The sequence below is a fragment of the Macaca fascicularis genome, chromosome 11 (genome assembly GCF_037993035.2).
Source record: "Macaca fascicularis isolate 582-1 chromosome 11, T2T-MFA8v1.1".
Classification (NCBI taxonomy): Eukaryota; Metazoa; Chordata; class Mammalia; order Primates; family Cercopithecidae; genus Macaca; species Macaca fascicularis.
Genome location: NC_088385.1, coordinates 82,774,864 through 82,785,483, shown reverse-complemented (window position 1 = coordinate 82,785,483; position 10,620 = coordinate 82,774,864).

Below are 10,620 nucleotides of genomic sequence, written 5' to 3'. Positions count from 1 at the left end.
CTTCTGTTCAGCAACTTTGAGGGAGGAATTTCTGTTACTTGCAACCCAAAGCAGATAAATATTCTTAAAAACATTCTCCCCAGATCATTATTTTTTTAATTAGCAAAATGGTACTAAATTTGAAAAGAAAATGATACAGACAAATTAAAATTCTTACCACTTTAGACATTTCAGCATTTTGTTCATGTAGCAGCATGTCCTGTACAAAATGGCCTGTAACTGGCATCTCAAAAAATTTTTTTAAAAAGTTATAGGCACCATTTTACTATGAGTAGCTGAATAAATCTTCAATTTAGAACAGTTTTTACCAAAGGGAAAAAATAATTTAAGTTTCTTTTTAAAGTTATTCTTTCGAGTAGTACACAAATGATTTAGATGACTTTCCCACAAGACAACTAGCTGGCTTAATTCCTTCAAGTAAAGATTTAGTATTAACTTAAGATTAGTTTGAATGTTCCTCAGAAAAGCAAACTTGTCATGTTTTGTGTCAGGAACTTGATGAATCTAACATAATCATGGTCATCCAGAAGTAACAGTTCCAGTGACCAAAAATTATTCTTTTCTTTCTTACTTTTTTTGAAAATAGAGATAGGATCTCGCTCTGTTGCCCACGCTGGAGTGCGGTGACAGGATCATGGCTCACTGCAGCCTTAAACTCCTGGGCTCAAGTGATCCTCCCACCTCAGCTTCCTGAGTAACTGGACACAGGCATGTGTGACCACGCTCAGCTAATTAAAAGAATTTTGTTTCTTGTGGAAACGGGGCCTTGCTATGGTGCCCAGGCTAGTTTCAAACTCCTGACCTCAAGCTGTCTTCCAGCCTTGACCTCCCAAAGTGCTGGGGTTACAGATGTGAGTCACCACATCAGACCTGTTCTTTTCTATGAAAGAATGTAGGGGTTCCCAAAGGAAATAACACAGTTCAAGGAATTTGGGGAGGGATCTGGACATTTCAGGAGTTTTCAGCCTTCGGGATTTAACAGGTGGAACAGGTACAGTTTGTGTTGCTTAAGGTACTTGGTAGGGACTCTCAGTTCAGCTCCAACCCACATAGAACTGGCCAGTATCTTTGACTTGATTGGCTTTCTTTGCAGATAAGCTCATGGACTCTAAGTTCAAATCCCGACTCTACACTGGTTGTATGATCTTGGGCAAGTTGCCTAAACTCTCTGTGCCTTAGTTAACCCATATGGAAAATGCGAATATCAGTAGAACCTATAATAGTCTTTCCTTGGTATTCACAGGAACATTGATTCCAGGACTGCCTGTGGATACCGAAATCCATGCATACTTAAGATCTGCAGTGTGCCCTGCGGAACCGTGGATAAGAAAAGCTGGCTTGTCCTTCCATATTTGCATCCCACAAATACTATTTGGTTGCAGATACAGAACCTGATATAGAGGCCAAGCATATTTATTGACAAAAATTTACATATACATGTACCCATAGGATTCAAACCCTGCGTACTATGTAAATTGCAGTAATTGACATAATATGTATAAAAAAATTAGAAAAAATAACTGATACAGGGCAAGCATTCAATAAATGTTTGCTGTTATTATTTTTAGAATTTCACCTATGTTGTCCTACGACTCTCTTTTAACTTTTTTCCGTGTGCCTATGTATGTGCTTTTAAATTTATTTTGTGCATGTGATAATCACATATCTAGTCTTTTTTTTTTTTTCTGAGACGAAGTCGCAGTCTGTCGCCCAGGCTGGAATGCAGTAGCACGATCTCTGCTCACTGAAATCTCCACCTCCCGGGTTCAAACGATTCTCCTGCCTCAGCCTCCTGAGTAGCTGGGACTACAGGCATGCGCCACCACACCCAGCTAATTTTTGTATTTTTAGTAGAGACGGGGTTTCACCCTGCTGGCCAGGCTGATCTTGAACTCCTGACCTCAAGGTGATTCACCCACCTCGACCTCCCAAAGTGCTAGGATTACAGAAATGAGCCACCATGCCCAGCCATCATATATCTAGTTTGTTTGTTTGTTTGTCTGTTTGTTTTTTGAGATGGAGTCTCGCTCTGTCACCAGGCTGGAGTGCAGTGGTGTGATCTTGGCTCATTGCAAACTCTGCCTCCCAGGTTCAAGTGATTCTCCTGCCTCAGCCTCCTGAGTAGCTGCAAACGCCACCACACCCAGCTAATTTTTGTATTTTTAGTAGAGACAGGGTTTCACCATGTTGGCCAGGATGGTCTTAATCTCTTGACCTCGTGATCCGTCCACCTCCCGAAGTGCGAAGTGCGTGAGCCACCGTGCCTGGCCCACATATCTAGTCTTAACAGTACGTTCAAAAACATTTTTGATAAAGTCAGGAAGAATTGGAAGGTCTTCCTAATATTCTGAAATCTTATCAGATAAGAAGAATCTTCAGATTCACAAATTACCAGATAAGCAAAGGTAGGGAAAATTCCTGTTGGGAGAGCAAAAGACGGCTGCTTTTCCTCGCAACCCACAAGGAGGATTACTTAATAAAACACTAAAAAGAGAAAGATACTCCATTCGGAGGTGACATGGTTTCCTTTCTTGTATGAGATGGATCTAAGGCATTCCAGTTTTTCTGTATACCCAGAGTTAAAGCTCTGGCTTTCTCTTGAGTCTCCCCTTCTGGAAGTCTTTAATTCCACTTCATCCATGAGGTCTCAGCTTGGAGGACACTATTTCCTGAGAAGGTTGCCCCCTTCGCCCTTCCTTGAACTCTCAGAATAACCTGTTCCACCTCCTCCACCCACATTATAGCATTTAGCACTGGCATTGGAATCACCACTCTGTCAGTGTCTCCCGTTGAACTGTAGCACCCAGAGAATGGAGAATGATCTATTATTTTGCTTATGATTGTAACCTTGGCAACTAGCACAGTGCTTAGCACATAAGTAGGTACTCAATAAAATATTGTTGTATTATGTCAGGCCTCCCAAGGCCTTTAAACTTTGGTGCTGGTGGCTCCTGTTAGCTGTGAAGGTGGACATGGGAAGGGTTGGGTGAGTCTGAGACTTTGCTGGACATAGTTTCATATGCAGGGCTTACAGGAAGGATGAATCAGGCCTCTAGCGCTCCCAAGGTAATAGGAAAATGCTTCAGTTTCTACTTACTTGCTCTCTTCCTTCCTACTTTACTCTTCAAATCTAGTCTTCAACTCCTGCAGATTGAATCAGCTCTGATAAATCTGTCTCAGGGGCTGAAGAAGACTTATAGTAGGCATTGGGGTGGGAGAGAGGCAGTCATTTTCCCATACACTTGTGCCGTCTCAGAATACTACTGTGGTTGCTCTACAGTTGAAAGGTAAGTCCTGTGCAGAGTCCTCATCTGAAGATGAGCCTGTGGCTTGTTTCCTTTTCCATTTTCTGACCATAGCCTTCTTTAAGACTTCCTCCAAAGTTCATTAGTAATTTGCTGCTGTGAGTAACATGGGGTTAACTTCCTTTTGGAGGAGATAAACCTAACCTGAGTCATTCGAAGGCTTCTTGTTATTCAAATTCCTTTGTGTCAGGTTAACCCTGGCAGGACCTGTGCTTTCCTTTGTGTCAGGTTAACCCTGGCTGGACCTGTGCTTTCCTTGTATCATCTCATCTGCCTTTTCATCTCACTTTTTCATTTCCCTCTGCTGAAGGAGGGTATTCATTGGCCAAACAGTGTGTACACTGTATGCAAAATGATGTTGCTGTTTTGTTTAGAGCAAGAGCCTTTTACCTTCTTGTGATTTGAATGAGAATAAAAGGTCTGTTAAGGTTTGTGCTGGGTAATAACTATGTGCCTCTATCTCTTTTAGTTCTTGCTTTTAAAAAGGAAGTGACTCATACTGCAGATAAACTGGACTTGAAAGAATGTCTGGCTTATGCAAAGCTCTTATTTACATACTAGTCTCTTTCATTCACAAGCAAATAGGGACTCTAGGACTTTGGTTCTGGAGTTCCTCCCGTTTTATTTTTGTTCTTTTATGAGCAGTGGCCTAAAATGATCCCTGGGGGGATTTTCTCTGCTCTTAGCAGGTCCCCCATTCAGACTCTTCTCTTTGCTGAAAGTAGGAATTTCATAAATATAAGACCAGGGACCAGAGAGAGGGTATAAAAATGTCCTCTCCTACATTTCTAACTCCTCAAAATTTCAGACAGCCCACCACTGGTATCTCGTGTCTTCTTGTGTGTCTAGATGGAGCTATATTTACATCCTATGATATCCTTCACAGAGTTCAACAAAGCAGCTTAGTGCAGAGGTTAGGAGTGCGTGCTTTAGTGTCAGCTAGACCTGGCTTGGTGCGTACTCTTGGGCAGGTCATTTGATCTTAGTGTATTTCCTCGCTTATAAATGGGAATCATAATACCTGGATCCTTGTGCTGCTGTGATAGTGACGTGAGAATTTATGTGTAACAGAAGCTTGCCCAATATTTGAGATTGTCATTAATAAGAATTTCATTTGTAACCTGATTTAATATCTAATCCTTTTTTGATTTTAAGTTTCTTTACGTCTTTTCTGAATCACTTCTTCAATTTAAACCACTTTCTTTCTCACTGTTTTCTGGGTTGATGAAGAAATGGTAGTGGTTTATGTTTTTGGTTACAAGAGCCTACTAGATTCTCAAAAATTCAGGTTTGTTCTAGAGACTCCTGGGCAGGCAGATGAATGCAGGGTGAGGAGTTTATTCTATTCAACTACACAGTTAAAGGGTTTCCTAGAGGCCAGGATTCCTTGCCCTGCCCATCAGCTTGTGAACCAGAGATGACCTCAGGCTGGTGTGATCCAGAACAATCCCACTTAGACCTGGCTCCGTCTTCCCAGTAAAACAGCATCCGGGCAGGGCAGTAGGCAAACAATCTTCTCTTGTTTTCACCTCCTTAAAATAACTCTCCTGCACTCAGAGACAGTTATTAATCTAGTCACAGCTTGTACAGTAGTTTGGGTACAAACCAATATTAAAGTGAACTCCTGGCCAGGCGTGGTGGCTCACGCCTGTAATCCCAGCACTATGGGAGGCTGAGGCAGGTGGATCACGGGATCGGGAGTTCAAGACCAGCCTCGCCAAGATGGTGAAACCACGTCTCTACTAAAAATAACAAAAAAATTAGCTGGGCGTGGTGGCGGGTGCCTGTAATCCCAGTTACTCGGGAGGCTGTTTACTCGGGAGGCTGAGGCAGAGAATTGCTTGAACCTGGGAGGCAGAGGTTGCGGTGAGTGGAGATTGCACCACTGTATTCCAGCCTAGGTGACAGAGCGAGACTTTGTCTCAAAAAAAAAAAAAAAAAAAAAAAAAAAAGGGAACTCGTTTGAGTTTGTCTCATACATTCTACTTTTTATTCCTTCAATATTTCTTTTGCTTTCTGAATCTGCTTTGGTGCATATTCATTCACTTGTTTTTTTCCAGCCCTTCCTCTTGCTCCCAAACTAATCAACTAACTGATGGTGAATGGAAATTTGAAATTAAAGAATTACTTAGTCCTTCCATGTATACCATGCATTCTCCAAATATTTTGTAAACATCTTCGTGGCTGGGCACAGTGGCTCACATCTATTATCCTGGCACCTTGGGAGGACAAGACTGGTTCATCGCTTGAGCCCAGAGTCTCCAGATATCTCTGCAAAAATTAAAATTAGAATAAATTAGCTGGGTGTGGTAAAGTGCACCTGTAGTCCTTGCTACTCTGGAGGCTAGCAGTAAGCTGTGATTGTGCCACGGTACTCCATCTAGCTTGGGTAACAGAGTGAGACCCTGCCTCAAATAAATACATAAATAAAATTAAATAAAAATGCCTTCTCTGTGCCAAGTACTGTCCCAGATGCTGGGCATATATTTAGAGAGAGAGAGAGGGAGACAGAGACAGAGAGACAGACAGACAGATACCATCCTTGTCTTTATGGAATTTATAACCTAGCATCATCATTATGGGACATTTTAGGCTTCCGTTAGCACCCATCCAGCAGCCATCTCACAATTTCATAACCTTCTTAATTTTGTTTGACTTTCACCTCCTTTCCACTTCAGCCATCCTTTCACATAGGCACTTCATAGGCATTTACAATTACACTTGACCTTGTCATCAGTCAGAACTGACATCTTAAACTCTAAAGACTGGCTTGCTACCCACAGCCTCCCATCCTCCCAGCTTTCTCACCCTCATTTTCCAGCCATGCAGGATGGCCAGTTTCTTTTTTCTTTGAGTCTATCAGTCACTTCCGTGTTTCCTTTCTCTTCCTATCCAGTCTAAACAGGATGCTGGCTTACTGCTTGAATGTGTCCCTGGTTAATACCATCACATCCTTTGCATCTTCTTCTGCGGTCATATCCTTTAAGATCTGTACTTTGTACCAATGCAACTTTTTTGCTTTCACGTCAAGGCTTCTGAATACTGCTAGGAAAAAAAGTCACTTGACTTTGTCACAACAAATTTATTGTCTTCATCTTTAGCCAGACTTACAGTGCTTCACCATAAACTTTCTGTATGCTTCCTGTTGTATCTTTCTTTCATTTCCCATGATTTCATTGCTTTTTCTTCTGGCTTTTAAAAATATGTATTTTTTTTCAAAGAAAAATTCAAACATATATAAAAGAGATAATAGTCTCATAAACTTTTATATATCTATTACTTAGCTTACGGCCAATCTTGTTTAATTTAGGGCCTTTATCCCACCCCCAGATTGCTTTCACACAAATCCTCGACACCATATTATTTTATCTGTAAATATTGAGGGCACTTAAAAGATGAGGGCACTTAAAAAATTAACCACAACAGCATTATCTAAACAAAAAAGTTAACAGTAATTTCCTAACACCAGCAGACATGCAGGCAGTTTTCATATTTCCCTAATTGCCTTTTGATTTTTTAAAGTCTGTTTGAATCATGATCCAAATGAAGCACACGTTATTGTGATGCATTGACATATCTGTGAAGTCTCTTTTAAAGTAAAGGTTCCCCCTCCTTTTCTCTTTTTTCTTGCTCTGTGTGTGTGTGTGTGTGTGTGTGTGTGTACACACAGGGTCTCATGACTGCTTTTTTGAAACCATTACTGCATTACTATGACCAACTCTCATTCCTGACAGCTGATCAAGATTTATGGGAAGAGTCCCTTAACTCCCTGCCCTTCTGTCTGTAACCTGATTAACATCTGCATACATCATTCCCTCCTCTGCTGGTCTCCAAGCACAGTGTCTCTTACTCCCATCTAAGGCTAATTCTTCCATCAGTGCCCTGGTTCCCTCCTTACTTAGGGAGTGTGCTTCATTTTTCAATCCTCCCTTTTTGGCATCTTTACCTCTCCCTGACATTTTCCTGTCAGCATATAGACATGTTCAAGGTTCTCTCAACTATATAAACAAACTAACTAACCAAATAACAGTCCCCCAACACTGCCATACACCTACACCCCCAGATTTTCAGGACCGTGTCTCACTCTAATTTTGGTTGCATCTCTCATCTTCCTTTTAAAGCCAAGCTTCTATAAAATTCTCTAAATTCATTTTTTTCTGCTTTCTTAACTTCCATGTACTCCCTAACCCACTGCCTGGCTTTGGTTTCCATCACTTCTCAGAAATAGTGCTTTGCTTTCCAAGCTCCCTAAAAACCTCCTCTGGGCTAAATGCGATGGGCATTGTTTGAGCCTTTATCTCATTTGAAATCTCTGCAGTATTTCGCAGTGTTGGCCATGCCCTGGTTCTTGAAACATTCTCTAGCTTTGGTCTGTCTTGGTTTTTCTCATACCTCTCTGATGGCAACTTCACAATTCTTTTGAGGGTTTTTCTTCCTCTCTCTGTCTTAACTTTCAATATTTTGTTAGTTCTATACCATTTCCCCACATGATTTCATCTATTCCTATGAATGGCTCTGAAGTCTTTCTAGTGAGAACTGGACCTCTGTAACCCACTGCCCACTGGACGAACACTTTAATGTTCCTTGGACAACTCAGACTCAACATAGCTAAAGATGGATCCATGCTCTTCCCACTTAATTTATTCTCCTTCCTGCATTGTCTATCTCTGTGAATGATAGCCCTGTCTACCTAGTTGCTCAAGCCAGAAATTTGGTAATTATCTTTGATGCCTTCCTCTCCCTCCTTGCTATCTTTACTCCCATGTCTAATAAACCACCAAGTGATATTAATCTTAACATTACTCTCTTTTCATGTTCTCCTCCCCAAAGCTCCTCATATTTTACATAGATTGCTACAATGGCCATGACAGGGCATTCTCCCTCCTATCTAGAACCCTTCGATCTTCTTCCCACACTGCTCCCTGAGCAATCAGGTTACCATGCTGCAAGAAACCCTCCAATAGCTTTCCATTCCTCCAGTGAAACAAAGAGGTGTGGGAGTGAATGTATAAAGCTCTGTTGACTTGGTGAAGTCTTACCTCTTCATCTTTGTCAGCCATTCCCCATCTCCTTTCCTGTAATCCAACTCCTTGCATTTCCAAAAAGGGTCTGTTTTCTTGACGCTAAGCCTGTCCGCATGCTGCTTGCTCCAATTTGATTGTTCTTCCTTTCCTTTGTTTAACTCAGCCTTCTAGCTAAGGTCAAAGGGGGGGTCACCTCTACCAGAAATTCTTCTCTAATCCCTGGTCCAAGTTAGGCTCTCTTCTTATCTATCTGCCTTGAAACATCTCTTATCTATCTGCCATAAACATCTCTATGATAGGCCATGCTCACTACTTTACTCTGTCCTTTACCTGTTGATGTAGCTGTGGTCCTGGCCGGTGCTCAGACCCGGCTCCCTAGGTCATGGAATGTCCCAGCTGGAAAGGACTTCCTTTTCGTTTTGCAGATGATGATTTGTTTGTGGTTTACTGCCTCTGAGAAAGGAATCTAAACTTCCTGTTTTAGCAATTGAAAAACTGTTTACTAAGGGCCTGCCTTGGGCAAGGTGCTATGTTAGGCATCTTCAGAGTATATAGAAACCCTTCTCTTAAGTTGCTCAGTGAGGCAGAGGAGATAACATATCTAGTAAGTAAAATGCAACCAGTAAAGAGGTAAACAAGAGAGGTAGAGATAAAATGCTGTGAGACCTCAGAGGAGGGTATGATAAAGGACACTGGGGTCCTCAAAGGGGTTAAGGAAAGTCCTGTGGAGGAGCTGTGTCTTGAACATGGGTGGCAGGGAATAAATTGTAGAAGGGGCATTTGGGGCAGAGAGGCTAGTAAGAGGAAAGGCAGAGGCTAATTGAATTTTAATCAATGGGCATAATTTGCTATGTATCTGTCTGAGAGTTAGCAGGCCCTTTCATGATTTTTTTTTTGTGTGTGTAGCACCAAATTGGAATCTTTTGCTGCTCAAAAAATATTTAGATAGCCTAGATATATTATCCTGTGTCATCATGTTACTTTGTCTGTCTCCTTTTCCCCAGCATTCAGAGGATCAAAAGTTTGTAACATTTATTTATTTATTCAGTAAGCAGTTATTGATTTTCACTAAGGGCTGGGTGTAATGGCATTTGCAAAGATAAATAAGACAAAATCACTGCTTCCAAGAAGTCACAGTGTTGTGAGTGTGGTAAGAGATAGAAAGGTTACAGGATGGTTAAAAAACAAAGTAGGCCAGGTGTGTTGGCTCATGTCTGTAATCCCAGAGCTTTGGGGGGTAGAGGCAGGTGGATTGCTGGAGTCCAGGAGATTGAGACCAGTCTGGGCAATATAGTGAGACCCCATCTCTACAAAAAATAAAATAATTAGCTGGGTGCAGTGGTGCATGCCTGTAGTCCCAACTACTGGGAAAGCTGAGGCAGAAGCATCACTTGAGCTCAGGAGTTAGAGTCAGCAGCGAGCTATGATCACATCACTGCACCCCAGCCTGGGCAACAGAGCCTGTCTCTAAAGCAACAACAATAACAAGGTAATAAATACTGTCTGTGACACAGGTATGAGCAGGTTGCTATAGGAGCTGAGCCAAGGGAGCCCCTACCTCTGGCCTGGGGGCAAGAGGAACCATTAAAGAAAATGTGAAACCTCTGAAACAGGCAGGGATAAAAAGTGTCCCAGAGATGGTTACACTATGCGAGAAGTAAATGGGAGGTGAGAAAATGGAACCAAGGTGGGTAGCTTTTTGTATTTTCTCAGATTTGCAACTGAGCTTCAGCAATATTTCTACCCTGATCTATGTTATTTTTATTTTATTTTAATTTTTTTTAATTTGAGACAGGGTCTCACTCTATTGCCCAGGCTGCAGTGCAGTGGCACAATCTTGCCTCACTGCAACCTCTGCCTCCCAGGTTCAAGCAATACTCCTGCCTCAGCCCCCCAGATAGCTGGGATTACAGGCATGCACCACCATGCCCGGCTGATTTTTGTATTTTTAGTAGAGATGGGGTTTCACTATGTTGGCCAGATTGGGGTCAAACTTCTGACCTCAGGTAATCCACCTGTCTTGGCCTCCCAAAGTGCTGGGATTACAGGTGTGAGCCACCATGCCTGGCCAATCTATGTTATCTTTAAAAGAAGAGGAGAAATAGATCAAGGAAGAGGAGAAAGACCTGGTTCTGTAGATCTGACTCTGCAGTTTGTGTGCTGTGTCATAGAGAAAAGTTAGTGCCCGTTTGGACATGGGCCAAATGACTTTTTGAGTCTCTTGTAGCAGAAATGACCTGGAATCCTGTTTTCTTTCTGATGATGAAGCTGGGCATAGGTATTCTGATGGA